This window comes from Podarcis bocagei (assembly GCF_964188305.1).
Source record: "Podarcis bocagei genome assembly, chromosome: 7".
Classification (NCBI taxonomy): domain Eukaryota; kingdom Metazoa; phylum Chordata; class Lepidosauria; order Squamata; family Lacertidae; genus Podarcis; species Podarcis bocagei.
Genome location: NC_138132.1, coordinates 85209486 through 85223749, shown reverse-complemented (window position 1 = coordinate 85223749; position 14264 = coordinate 85209486).

Genomic DNA, 14264 nt, shown 5'->3' with positions numbered 1-14264 from the left:
CAATAATGGTGCCAAACTGTTGCAAACGACCCCTGAAATGTTTTTCGGTGGAAACAGATGGGTTTTTATTATCGGAAACAGAATTAGCCCTCGACGTCACAACAACTTTTTTGGAAAAAATCCCAAAGGCGCGCGGTCACAATTTCTGCTAAAAATCTGACGTTCTGCAATTCACTCAAAAATGTTGGCAAACTGTTGCAAGTGATCCCCTGAAATGTTTTTTGGTGGAAACAGATGGGTTTTTATCATCGGAAACAGAATTAGCCCTCGACGTCTGAACAACTTTTTTTGAAAAAATCCCTAAGCCGCGCGGTCACAATTTCTGCTAAAAATCTGACGTTCTGAAATTCACTCAAAAATGTTGGCAAGCTGTTGGAAACGATCCCCTGAAATGTTTTTCGGTGTAAACACATGGCTTTTTATTATCGGAAACAGAATTAGCCCTCGACGTCCGAACAACTTTTTTTTGAAAAAATCCCTAAGCCGCGCGGTCACAATTTCTGCTAAAAATCTGACGTTCTGCAATTCACTCAAAAATGTTGGCAAGCTGTTGGAAACGATCCCCTGAAATGTTTTTCGGTGTAAACACATGGCTTTTTATTATCGGAAACAGAATTAGCCCTCGACGTCTGAACAACTTTTTTTAAAAAAAATCCCTAAGCCGCGCGGTCGCAATTTCAGCAAAAATCTGACCTTCTGCAATTCACTCAAAAATGTTGGCAAACTGTTGCAAGTGATCCCCTGAAATCTTTTTCGGTGGAAACAGATGGGTTTATATCATCGGAAACAGAATTAGCCCCCGTCGACTGAACAACTTTTTTTTAAAAAATCCCTAAGCCGCGCGGTCACAATTTCAGCAAAAATCTGACGTTCTGCAATTCACTCAAAAATGGTGCCAAACTGTTGAAAACGATCCCCTCAAAGGTTTTTCGGTGGAAACACATGGGTTTTTATTATCGGAAACAGAATTAGCCCTCGAAGTCTGAACAACTTTTTTAAAAAAAATATCCCTAAGCCGCGCGTCATAATTTCTGCCAAAAATCTGACGTTCTGCAATTCACTAAAAAATGGTGCCAAACGGTTGCAAACGATCCCCTGAAATGTTTTTCAGTGGAAACAGATGGGTTTTTATCATCGGAAACAGAATTACCCCTCGACGTCTGAACAACTTTTTTTGAAAAAATCCCTAAGGCGCGCGGTCACAATTTCAGCAAAAATCTGACGTTCTGCAATTCACTCAATAATGGTGCCAAACTGTTGAAAACGATCCCCTCAAAGGTTTTTCGGTGGAAACACATGGGTTTTTATTATCGGAAACAGAATTAGCCCTCGAAGTCTGAACAACTTTTTTTTAAAAAAAATCCCTAAGCCGCGCGTCATAATTTTTGCCAAAAATCTGACGTTCTGCAATTCACTAAAAAATGGTGCCAAACGGTTGCAAACGATCCCCTGAAATGTTTTTCAGTGGAAACAGATGGGTTTTTATCATCGGAAACAGAATTAGCCCTCGACGTCTGAACAACTTTTTTTGAAAAAATCCCTAAGGCGCGCGGTCACAATTTCAGCAAAAATCTGACGTTCTGCAATTCACTCAATAATGGTGCCAAACTGTTGCAAATTACCCCTGAAATGTTTTTCGGTGGAAACAGATGGGTTTTTATTATCGGAAACAGAATTAGCCCTCGACGTCACAACAACTTTTTTGGAAAAAATCCCAAAGACGCGCGGTCACAATTTCTGCTAAAAATCTGACGTTCTGCAATTCACTCAAAAATGTTGGCAAGCTGTTGGAAACGATCCCCAGAAATGTTTTTTGGTGGAAACAGATGGTTTTTTATCATCGGAAACAGAATTAGCCCTCGACGTCTGAACAACTTTTTTGAAAAAATCCCTAAGGCGCGTGGTCACAATTTCAGCAAAAATCTGACGTTCTGCAATTCACTCAATAATGGTGCCAAACTGTTGCAAACGACCCCTGAAATGTTTTTCGGTGGAAACAGATGGGTTTTTATTATCGGAAACAGAATTAGCCCTCGACGTCACAACAACTTTTTTGGAAAAAATCCCAAAGGCGCGCGGTCACAATTTCTGCTAAAAATCTGACGTTCTGCAATTCACTCAAAAATGTTGGCAAACTGTTGCAAGTGATCCCCTGAAATGTTTTTTGGTGGAAACAGATGGGTTTTTATCATCGGAAACAGAATTAGCCCTCGACGTCTGAACAACTTTTTTTGAAAAAATCCCTAAGCCGCGCGGTCACAATTTCTGCTAAAAATCTGACGTTCTGAAATTCACTCAAAAATGTTGGCAAGCTGTTGGAAACGATCCCCTGAAATGTTTTTCGGTGTAAACACATGGCTTTTTATTATCGGAAACAGAATTAGCCCTCGACGTCCGAACAACTTTTTTTTAAAAAAATCCCTAAGCCGCGCGGTCACAATTTCTGCTAAAAATCTGACGTTCTGCAATTCACTCAAAAATGTTGGCAAGCTGTTGGAAACGATCCCCTGAAATGTTTTTCGGTGTAAACACATGGCTTTTTATTATCGGAAACAGAATTAGCCCTCGACGTCTGAACAACTTTTTTTAAAAAAAATCCCTAAGCCGCGCGGTCGCAATTTCAGCAAAAATCTGACCTTCTGCAATTCACTCAAAAATGTTGGCAAACTGTTGCAAGTGATCCCCTGAAATCTTTTTCGGTGGAAACAGATGGGTTTATATCATCGGAAACAGAATTAGCCCCCGTCGACTGAACAACTTTTTTTAAAAAAATCCCTAAGCCGCGCGGTCACAATTTCAGCAAAAATCTGACGTTCTGCAATTCACTCAAAAATGGTGCCAAACTGTTGAAAACGATCCCCTCAAAGGTTTTTCGGTGGAAACACATGGGTTTTTATTATCGGAAACAGAATTAGCCCTCGAAGTCTGAACAACTTTTTTTAAAAAAATATCCCTAAGCCGCGCGTCATAATTTCTGCCAAAAATCTGACGTTCTGCAATTCACTAAAAAATGGTGCCAAACGGTTGCAAACGATCCCCTGAAATGTTTTTCAGTGGAAACAGATGGGTTTTTATCATCGGAAACAGAATTACCCCTCGACGTCTGAACAACTTTTTTTGAAAAAATCCCTAAGGCGCGCGGTCACAATTTCAGCAAAAATCTGACGTTCTGCAATTCACTCAATAATGGTGCCAAACTGTTGAAAACGATCCCCTCAAAGGTTTTTCGGTGGAAACACATGGGTTTTTATTATCGGAAACAGAATTAGCCCTCGAAGTCTGAACAACTTTTTTTAAAAAAAAATCCCTAAGCCGCGCGTCATAATTTCTGCCAAAAATCTGACGTTCTGCAATTCACTAAAAAATGGTGCCAAACGGTTGCAAACGATCCCCTGAAATGTTTTTCAGTGGAAACAGATGGGTTTTTATCATCGGAAACAGAATTAGCCCTCGACGTCTGAACAAGTTTTTTTGAAAAAATCCCTAAGGCGCGCGGTCACAATTTCAGCAAAAATCTGACGTTCTGCAATTCACTCAATAATGGTGCCAAACTGTTGCAAATGACCCCTGAAATGTTTTTCGGTGGAAACAGATGGGTTTTTATTATCGGAAACAGAATTAGCCCTCGACGTCACAACAACTTTTTTGGAAAAAATCCCAAAGGCGCGCGGTCACAATTTCTGCTAAAAATCTGACGTTCTGCAATTCACTCAAAAATGTTGGCAAACTGTTGCTAACGATCCCCTGAAATGTTTTTCGGTGGAAACAGATGGGTTTTTATCATCGGAAACAGAATTAGCCCTCGACGTCTGAACAACTTTTTTTTAAAAAATCCCTAAGCCGCGCGGTCACAATTTCTGCTAAAAATCTGACGTTCTGAAATTCACTCAAAAATGTTGGCAAGCTGTTGGAAACGATCCCCTGAAATGTTTTTCGGTGTAAACACATGGCTTTTTATTATCGGAAACAGAATTAGCCCTCGACGTCTGAACAACTTTTTTCAAAAAAAAATCCCTAAGCCGTGCGGTCACAATTTCTGCTAAAAATCTGACGTTCTGCAATTCACTCAAAAATGTTGGCAAGCTGTTGGAAACGATCCCCTGAAATGTTTTTTGGTGGAAACAGATGGGTTTTTATCATCGGAAACAGAATTAGCCCTCGACGTCTGAACAACTTTTTTTGAAAAAATCCCTAAGCCGCGCGGTCACAATTTCTGCTAAAAATCTGACGTTCTGCAATTCACTCAAAAATGTTGGCAAACTGTTGCAAGTGATCCCCTGAAATGTTTTTTGGTGGAAACAGATGGGTTTTTATCATCGGTAACAGAATTAGCCCTCGACGTCTGAACAACTTTTTTTGAAAAAATCCCTAAGCCGCGCGGTCACAATTTCTGCTAAAAATCTGACGTTCTGAAATTCACTCAAAAATGTTGGCAAGCTGTTGGAAACGATCCCCTGAAATGTTTTTCGGTGTAAACACATGGCTTTTTATTATCGGAAACAGAATTAGCCCTCGACGTCTGAACAACTTTTTTTTAAAAAAATCCCTAAGCCGCGCGGTCACAATTTCTGCTAAAAATCTGACGTTCTGCAATTCACTCAAAAATGTTGGCAAGCTGTTGGAAACGATCCCCTGAAATGTTTTTCGGTGTAAACACATGGCTTTTTATTATCGGAAACAGAATTAGCCCTCGACGTCTGAACAACTTTTTTTAAAAAAAATCCCTAAGCCGCGCGGTCACAATTTCAGCAAAAATCTGACCTTCTGCAATTCACTCAAAAATGTTGGCAAACTGTTGCAAGTGATCCCCTGAAATCTTTTTCGGTGGAAACAGATGGGTTTATATCATCGGAAACAGAATTAGCCCCCGTCGACTGAACAACTTTTTTAAAAAAATCCCTAAGCCGCGCGGTCACAATTTCAGCAAAAATCTGACGTTCTGCAATTCACTCAAAAATGGTGCCAAACTGTTGAAAACGATCCCCTCAAAGGTTTTTCGGTGGAAACACATGGGTTTTTATTATCGGAAACAGAATTAGCCCTCGAAGTCTGAACAACTTTTTTTAAAAAAATATCCCTAAGCCGCGCGTCATAATTTCTGCTAAAAATCTGACGTTCTGCAATTCACTCAAAAATGTTGGCAAACTGTTGCAAACGATCCCCTGAAATGTTTTTCGGTGGAAACAGATGGGTTTTTATCATCGGAAACAGAATTAGCCCTCGACGTCTGAACAACTTTTTTTAAAAAAATCCCTAAGCCGCGCGGTCACAATTTCTGCTAAAAATCTGACGTTCTGAAATTCACTCAAAAATGTTGGCAAGCTGTTGGAAACGATCCCCTGAAATGTTTTTCGGTGTAAACAGATGGCTTTTTATTATCGGAAACAGAATTAGCCCTCGACGTCTGAACAACTTTTTTTAAAAAAAATCCCTAAGCCGCGCGGTCACAATTTCTGCTAAAAATCTGACGTTCTGAAATTCACTCAAAAATGTTGGCAAGCTGTTGGAAACGATCCCCTGAAATGTTTTTCGGTGGAAACACATGGGTTTTTATTATCGGAAACAGAATTAGCCCTCGACGTCTGAACAACTTTTTTTTAAAAAAATCCCTAAGCCGCGCGGTCACAATTTCAGCAAAAATCTGACCTTCTGCAATTCACTCAAAAATGTTGGCAAACTGTGGCAAGTGATCCCCTGAAATCTTTTTCGGTGGAAACAGATGGGTTTATATCATCGGAAACAGAATTAGCCCTCGAAGTCTGAACAACTTTTTTTAAAAAAATATCCCTAAGCCGCGCGTCATAATTTCTGCTAAAAATCTGACGTTCTGCAATTCACTAAAAAATGGTGCCAAACGGTTGCAAACGATCCCCTGAAATGTTTTTCAGTGGAAACAGATGGGTTTTTATCATCGGAAACAGAATTACCCCTCGACGTCTGAACAACTTTTTTTGAAAAAATCCCTAAGGCGCGCGGTCACAATTTCAGCAAAAATCTGACGTTCTGCAATTCACTCAATAATGGTGCCAAACTGTTGAAAACGATCCCCTCAAAGGTTTTTCGGTGGAAACACATGGGTTTTTATTATCGGAAACAGAATTAGCCCTCGAAGTCTGAACAACTTTTTTTTAAAAAAAATCCCTAAGCCGCGCGTCATAATTTCTGCCAAAAATCTGACGTTCTGCAATTCACTAAAAAATGGTGCCAAACGGTTGCAAACGATCCCCTGAAATGTTTTTCAGTGGAAACAGATGGGTTTTTATCATCGGAAACAGAATTAGCCCTCGACGTCTGAACAACTTTTTTTGAAAAAATCCCTAAGGCGCGCGGTCACAATTTCAGCAAAAATCTGACGTTCTGCAATTCACTCAATAATGGTGCCAAACTGTTGCAAATGACCCCTGAAATGTTTTTCGGTGGAAACAGATGGGTTTTTATTATCGGAAACAGAATTAGCCCTCGACGTCACAACAACTTTTTTGGAAAAAATCCCAAAGGCGCGCGGTCACAATTTCTGCTAAAAATCTGACGTTCTGCAATTCACTCAAAAATGTTGGCAAACTGTTGCTAACGATCCCCTGAAATGTTTTTCGGTGGAAACAGATGGGTTTTTATCATCGGAAACAGAATTAGCCCTCGACGTCTGAACAACTTTTTTTTAAAAAATCCCTAAGCCGCGCGGTCACAATTTCTGCTAAAAATCTGACGTTCTGAAATTCACTCAAAAATGTTGGCAAGCTGTTGGAAACGATCCCCTGAAATGTTTTTCGGTGTAAACACATGGCTTTTTATTATCGGAAACAGAATTAGCCCTCGACGTCTGAACAACTTTTTTCAAAAAAAAATCCCTAAGCCGTGCGGTCACAATTTCTGCTAAAAATCTGACGTTCTGCAATTCACTCAAAAATGTTGGCAAGCTGTTGGAAACGATCCCCTGAAATGTTTTTTGGTGGAAACAGATGGGTTTTTATCATCGGAAACAGAATTAGCCCTCGACGTCTGAACAACTTTTTTTGAAAAAATCCCTAAGCCGCGCGGTCACAATTTCTGCTAAAAATCTGACGTTCTGCAATTCACTCAAAAATGTTGGCAAACTGTTGCAAGTGATCCCCTGAAATGTTTTTTGGTGGAAACAGATGGGTTTTTATCATCGGTAACAGAATTAGCCCTCGACGTCTGAACAACTTTTTTTGAAAAAATCCCTAAGCCGCGCGGTCACAATTTCTGCTAAAAATCTGACGTTCTGAAATTCACTCAAAAATGTTGGCAAGCTGTTGGAAACGATCCCCTGAAATGTTTTTCGGTGTAAACACATGGCTTTTTATTATCGGAAACAGAATTAGCCCTCGACGTCTGAACAACTTTTTTTTAAAAAAATCCCTAAGCCGCGCGGTCACAATTTCTGCTAAAAATCTGACGTTCTGCAATTCACTCAAAAATGTTGGCAAGCTGTTGGAAACGATCCCCTGAAATGTTTTTCGGTGTAAACACATGGCTTTTTATTATCGGAAACAGAATTAGCCCTCGACGTCTGAACAACTTTTTTTAAAAAAAATCCCTAAGCCGCGCGGTCACAATTTCAGCAAAAATCTGACCTTCTGCAATTCACTCAAAAATGTTGGCAAACTGTTGCAAGTGATCCCCTGAAATCTTTTTCGGTGGAAACAGATGGGTTTATATCATCGGAAACAGAATTAGCCCCCGTCGACTGAACAACTTTTTTTAAAAAAATCCCTAAGCCGCGCGGTCACAATTTCAGCAAAAATCTGACGTTCTGCAATTCACTCAAAAATGGTGCCAAACTGTTGAAAACGATCCCCTCAAAGGTTTTTCGGTGGAAACACATGGGTTTTTATTATCGGAAACAGAATTAGCCCTCGAAGTCTGAACAACTTTTTTTAAAAAAATATCCCTAAGCCGCGCGTCATAATTTCTGCTAAAAATCTGACGTTCTGCAATTCACTCAAAAATGTTGGCAAACTGTTGCAAACGATCCCCTGAAATGTTTTTCGGTGGAAACAGATGGGTTTTTATCATCGGAAACAGAATTAGCCCTCGACGTCTGAACAACTTTTTTTAAAAAAATCCCTAAGCCGCGCGGTCACAATTTCTGCTAAAAATCTGACGTTCTGAAATTCACTCAAAAATGTTGGCAAGCTGTTGGAAACGATCCCCTGAAATGTTTTTCGGTGTAAACAGATGGCTTTTTATTATCGGAAACAGAATTAGCCCTCGACGTCTGAACAACTTTTTTTAAAAAAAATCCCTAAGCCGCGCGGTCACAATTTCTGCTAAAAATCTGACGTTCTGAAATTCACTCAAAAATGTTGGCAAGCTGTTGGAAACGATCCCCTGAAATGTTTTTCGGTGGAAACACATGGGTTTTTATTATCGGAAACAGAATTAGCCCTCGACGTCTGAACAACTTTTTTTTAAAAAAATCCCTAAGCCGCGCGGTCACAATTTCAGCAAAAATCTGACCTTCTGCAATTCACTCAAAAATGTTGGCAAACTGTTGCAAGTGATCCCCTGAAATCTTTTTCGGTGGAAACAGATGGGTTTATATCATCGGAAACAGAATTAGCCCCCGTCGACTGAACAACTTTTTTTAAAAAAATCCCTAAGCCGCGCGGTCACAATTTCAGCAAAAATCTGACGTTCTGCAATTCACTCAAAAATGGTGCCAAACTGTTGAAAACGATCCCCTCAAAGGTTTTTCGGTGGAAACACATGGGTTTTTATTATCGGAAACAGAATTAGCCCTCGACGTCTGAACAACTTTTTTAAAAAAAAAATCCCTAAGCCGCGCGTCATAATTTCTGCTAAAAATCTGACGTTCTGCAATTCACTAAAAAATGGTGCCAAACGGTTGCTAACGATCCCCTGAAATGTTTTTCGGTGGAAACAGATGGGTTTTTATCATCGGAAACAGAATTAGCCCTCGACGTCTGAACAACTTTTTTTAAAAAAATCCCTAAGCCGCGCGGTCACAATTTCTGCTAAAAATCTGACGTTCTCCAATTCACTCAAAAATGTTGGCAAACGGTTGCAACTGATCCCCTGAAATGTTTTTTGGTGGAAACAGATGGGTTTATATCATCGGAAACAGAATTAGCCCTCGACGTCTGAACAACTTTTTTCAAAAAAAAATCCCTAAGCCGTGCGGTCACAATTTCTGCTAAAAATCTGACGTTCTGCAATTCACTCAAAAATGTTGGCAAGCTGTTGGAAACGATCCCCTGAAATGTTTTTTGGTGGAAACAGATGGGTTTTTATCATCGGAAACAGAATTAGCCCTCGACGTCTGAACAACTTTTTTTGAAAAAATCCCTAAGCCGCGCGGTCACAATTTCTGCTAAAAATCTGACGTTCTGCAATTCACTCAAAAATGTTGGCAAACTGTTGCAAGTGATCCCCTGAAATGTTTTTTGGTGGAAACAGATGGGTTTTTATCATCGGAAACAGAATTAGCCCTCGACGTCTGAACAACTTTTTTTGAAAAAATCCCTAAGGCGCGCGGTCACAATTTCTGCTAAAAATCTGACGTTCTGAAATTCACTCAAAAATGTTGGCAAGCTGTTGGAAACGATCCCCTGAAATGTTTTTCGGTGGAAACACATGGCTTTTTATTATCGGAAACAGAATTAGCCCTCGACGTCTGAACAACTTTTTTTTTAAAAAATCCCTAAGCCGCGCGGTCACAATTTCTGCTAAAAATCTGACGTTCTGAAATTCACTCAAAAATGTTGGCAAGCTGTTGGAAACGATCCCCTGAAATGTTTTTCGGTGGAAACACATGGCTTTTTATTATCGGAAACAGAATTAGCCCTCGACGTCTGAACAACTTTTTTTAAAAAAAATCCCTAAGCCGCGCGGTCACAATTTCAGCAGAAATCTGACGTTCTGCAATTCACTCAAAAATGTTGGCAAGCTGTTGGAAACGATCCCCTGAAATGTTTTTTGGTGGAAACAGATGGGTTTTTATCATCGGAAACAGAATTAGCCCTCGACATCTGAACAACTTTTTTTGAAAAAATCCCTAAGCCGCGCGGTCACAATTTCTGCTAAAAATCTGACGTTCTGCAATTCACTCAAAAATGTTGGCAAACTGTTGCAAGTGATCCCCTGAAATGTTTTTTGGTGGAAACAGATGGGTTTTTATCATCGGAAACAGAATTAGCCCTCGACGTCTGAACAACTTTTTTTTGAAAAAATCCCTAAGGCGCGCGGTCACAATTTCTGCTAAAAATCTGACGTTCTGAAATTCACTCAAAAATGTTGGCAAGCTGTTGGAAACGATCCCCTGAAATGTTTTTCGGTGGAAACACATGGCTTTTTATTATCGGAAACAGAATTAGCCCTCGACGTCTGAACAACTTTTTTTTAAAAAAATCCCTAAGCCGCGCGGTCACAATTTCTGCTAAAAATCTGACGTTCTGCAATTCACTCAAAAATGTTGGCAAGCTGTTGGAAACGATCCCCTGAAATGTTTTTCGGTGCAAACACATGGCTTTTTATTATCGGAAACAGAATTAGCCCTCGACGTCTGAACAACATTTTTAAAAAAAATCCCTAAGCCGCGCGGTCACAATTTCAGCAGAAATCTGACGTTCTGCAATTCACTCAAAAATGGTGCCAAACTGTTGCAAACGATCCGCTGAAAGGTTTTTTGGTGGAAACAGATGGGTTTTTATCATCGGAAACAGAATTAGCCCTCGACGTCTGAAGAACTTTTTTTAAAAAATTCCCGAAGCCGCGCGGTCACAATTTCAGCAAAAATCTGACGTTCTGCAATTCACTCAAAAATGTTGGCAAGCTGTTGGAAACGATCCCCTGAAATGTTTTTCGGTGTAAACAGATGGCTTTTTATTATCGGAAACAGAATTAGCCCTCGACGTCTGAACAACTTTTTTTAAAAAAAATCCCTAAACCGCGCGGTCACAATTTCTGCTAAAAATCTGACGTTCTCCAATTCATTCAAAAATGTTGGCAAACGGTTGCAACTGATCCCCTGAAATGTTTTTTGGTGGAAACAGATGGGTTTTTATCATCGGAAACAGAATTAGCCCTCGACGTCTGAACAACTTTTTTTGAAAAAATCCCTAAGCCGCGCGGTCACAATTTCTGCTAAAAATCTGACGTTCTGCAATTCACTCAAAAATGTTGGCAAACTGTTGCAAGTGATCCCCTGAAATGTTTTTTGGTGGAAACAGATGAGTTTTTATCATCGGAAACAGAATTAGCCCTCGACGTCTGAACAACTTTTTTTGAAAAAATCCCTAAGGCGCGCGGTCACAATTTCTGCTAAAAATCTGACGTTCTGAAATTCACTCAAAAATGTTGGCAAGCTGTTGGAAACGATCCCCTGAAATGTTTTTCGGTGGAAACACATGGCTTTTTATTATCGGAAACAGAATTAGCCCTCGACGTCTGAACAACTTTTTTTTAAAAAAATCCCTAAGCCGCGCGGTCACAATTTCTGCTAAAAATCTGACGTTCTGCAATTCACTCAAAAATGTTGGCAAGCTGTTGGAAACGATCCCCTGAAATGTTTTTCGGTGTAAACACATGGCTTTTTATTATCGGAAACAGAATTAGCCCTCGACGTCTGAACAACTTTTTTTTAAAAAAATCCCTAAGCCGCGCGGTCACAATTTCAGCAGAAATCTGACGTTCTGCAATTCACTCAAAAATGTTGGCAAGCTGTTGGAAACGATCCCCTGAAATGTTTTTTGGTGGAAACAGATGGGTTTTTATCATCGGAAACAGAATTAGCCCTCGACGTCTGAACAACTTTTTTTGAAAAAATCCCTAAGCCGCGCGGTCACAATTTCTGCTAAAAATCTGACGTTCTGCAATTCACTCAAAAATGTTGGCAAACTGTTGCAAGTGATCCCCTGAAATGTTTTTTGGTGGAAACAGATGGGTTTTTATCATCGGAAACAGAATTAGCCCTCGACGTCTGAACAACTTTTTTTTGAAAAAATCCCTAAGGCGCGCGGTCACAATTTCTGCTAAAAATCTGACGTTCTGAAATTCACTCAAAAATGTTGGCAAGCTGTTGGAAACGATCCCCTGAAATGTTTTTCGGTGGAAACACATGGCTTTTTATTATCGGAAACAGAATTAGCCCTCGACGTCTGAACAACTTTTTTTTAAAAAAATCCCTAAGCCGCGCGGTCACAATTTCTGCTAAAAATCTGACGTTCTGCAATTCACTCAAAAATGTTGGCAAGCTGTTGGAAACGATCCCCTGAAATGTTTTTCGGTGCAAACACATGGCTTTTTATTATCGGAAACAGAATTAGCCCTCGACGTCTGAACAACATTTTTAAAAAAAATCCCTAAGCCGCGCGGTCACAATTTCAGCAGAAATCTGACGTTCTGCAATTCACTCAAAAATGGTGCCAAACTGTTGCAAACGATCCGCTGAAAGGTTTTTTGGTGGAAACAGATGGGTTTTTATCATCGGAAACAGAATTAGCCCTCGACGTCTGAAGAACTTTTTTTAAAAAATTCCCGAAGCCGCGCGGTCACAATTTCAGCAAAAATCTGACGTTCTGCAATTCACTCAAAAATGTTGGCAAGCTGTTGGAAACGATCCCCTGAAATGTTTTTCGGTGTAAACAGATGGCTTTTTATTATCGGAAACAGAATTAGCCCTCGACGTCTGAACAACTTTTTTTAAAAAAAATCCCTAAACCGCGCGGTCACAATTTCTGCTAAAAATCTGACGTTCTCCAATTCATTCAAAAATGTTGGCAAACGGTTGCAACTGATCCCCTGAAATGTTTTTTGGTGGAAACAGATGGGTTTTTATCATCGGAAACAGAATTAGCCCTCGACGTCTGAACAACTTTTTTTGAAAAAATCCCTAAGCCGCGCGGTCACAATTTCTGCTAAAAATCTGACGTTCTGCAATTCACTCAAAAATGTTGGCAAACTGTTGCAAGTGATCCCCTGAAATGTTTTTTGGTGGAAACAGATGGGTTTTTATCATCGGAAACAGAATTAGCCCTCGACGTCTGAACAACTTTTTTAAAAAAATTCCCTAAGCCGCGCAGTCACAATTTCAGCAAAAATATGACGTTCTGCAATTCACTCAAAAATGTTGGCAAGCTGTTGGAAACGATCCCCTGAAATGTTTTTCGGTGTAAACAGATGGCTTTTTATTATCGGAAACAGAATTAGCCCTCGACGTCTGAACAACTTTTTTTTTAAAAAATCCCTAAGCCGCGCGGTCACAATTTCTGCTAAAAATCTGACGTTCTCCAATTCATTCAAAAATGTTGGCAAACGGTTGCAACTGATCCCCTGAAATGTTTTTTGGTGGAAACAGATGGGTTTTTATCATCGGAAACAGAATTAGCCCTCGACGTCTGAACAACTTTTTTTGAAAAAATCCCTAAGCCGCGCGGTCACAATTTCTGCTAAAAATCTGACATTCTGAAATTCACTCAAAAATGTTGGCAAGCTGTTGGAAACGATCCCCTGAAATGTTTTTCGGTGGAAACACATGGCTTTTTATTATCGGAAACAGAATTAGCCCTCGACGTCTGAACAACTTTTTTTAAAAAAAATCCCTAAGCCGCGCGGTCACAATTTCTGCTAAAAATCTGACGTTCTGCAATTCACTCAAAAATGTTGGCAAGCTGTTGGAAACGATCCCCTGAAATGTTTTTCGGTGTAAACACATGGCTTTTTATTATCGGAAACAGAATTAGCCCTCGACGTCTGAACAACTTTTTTTAAAAAAAATCCCTAAGCCGCGCGGTCACAATTTCAGCAGAAATCTGACGTTCTGCAATTCACTCAAAAATGTTGGCAAGCTGTTGGAAACGATCCCCTGAAATGTTTTTTGGTGGAAACAGATGGGTTTTTATCATCGGAAACAGAATTAGCCCTCGACGTCTGAACAACTTTTTTTGAAAAAATCCCTAAGCCGCGCGGTCACAATTTCTGCTAAAAATCTGACGTTCTGCAATTCACTCAAAAATGTTGGCAAACTGTTGCAAGTGATCCCCTGAAATGTTTTTTGGTGGAAACAGATGGGTTTTTATCATCGGAAACAGAATTAGCCCTCGACGTCTGAACAACTTTTTTTTGAAAAAATCCCTAAGGCGCGCGGTCACAATTTCTGCTAAAAATCTGACGTTCTGAAATTCACTCAAAAATGTTGGCAAGCTGTTGGAAACGATCCCCTGAAATGTTTTTCGGTGGAAACACATGGCTTTTTATTATCGGAAACAGAATTAGCCCTCGAC